Here is a 330-nt window from a genome sequence, read left to right as displayed (position 1 = left end):
TGGTGCTTGGCTTCCATGGGAAAGAAGAGGCTCCACCAAGGAGCTCCATTCCGGAGGCTACCCAGCTGAGGGTGCAGAAGTGGCAACCCTTTCCTCTTTTTTACCACCCTCCCCTCTCCCCCCCCAAGACACCCCACCCAATTTCACCTCAGAACTGACAGTCCCCTCAGGAGAAACCAAAGGCAGAGAAATGGTGCCTGGGCTTCCCAGCCAATGAAATAGAAAGTCACCTTTTTGGGTGACACATATTATCTTTTAAGGCAACAAGAGGACCTTGACCCTAATGTCCATGTGAAATGTAAGGGAGTGAGAAGGGAGATAGAAGGGGCT

The sequence above is a fragment of the Urocitellus parryii genome, chromosome 9, assembly GCF_045843805.1.
Source record: "Urocitellus parryii isolate mUroPar1 chromosome 9, mUroPar1.hap1, whole genome shotgun sequence".
NCBI lineage: Eukaryota > Metazoa > Chordata > Mammalia > Rodentia > Sciuridae > Urocitellus > Urocitellus parryii.
Note: the sequence above shows the minus strand (reverse complement) of the source record.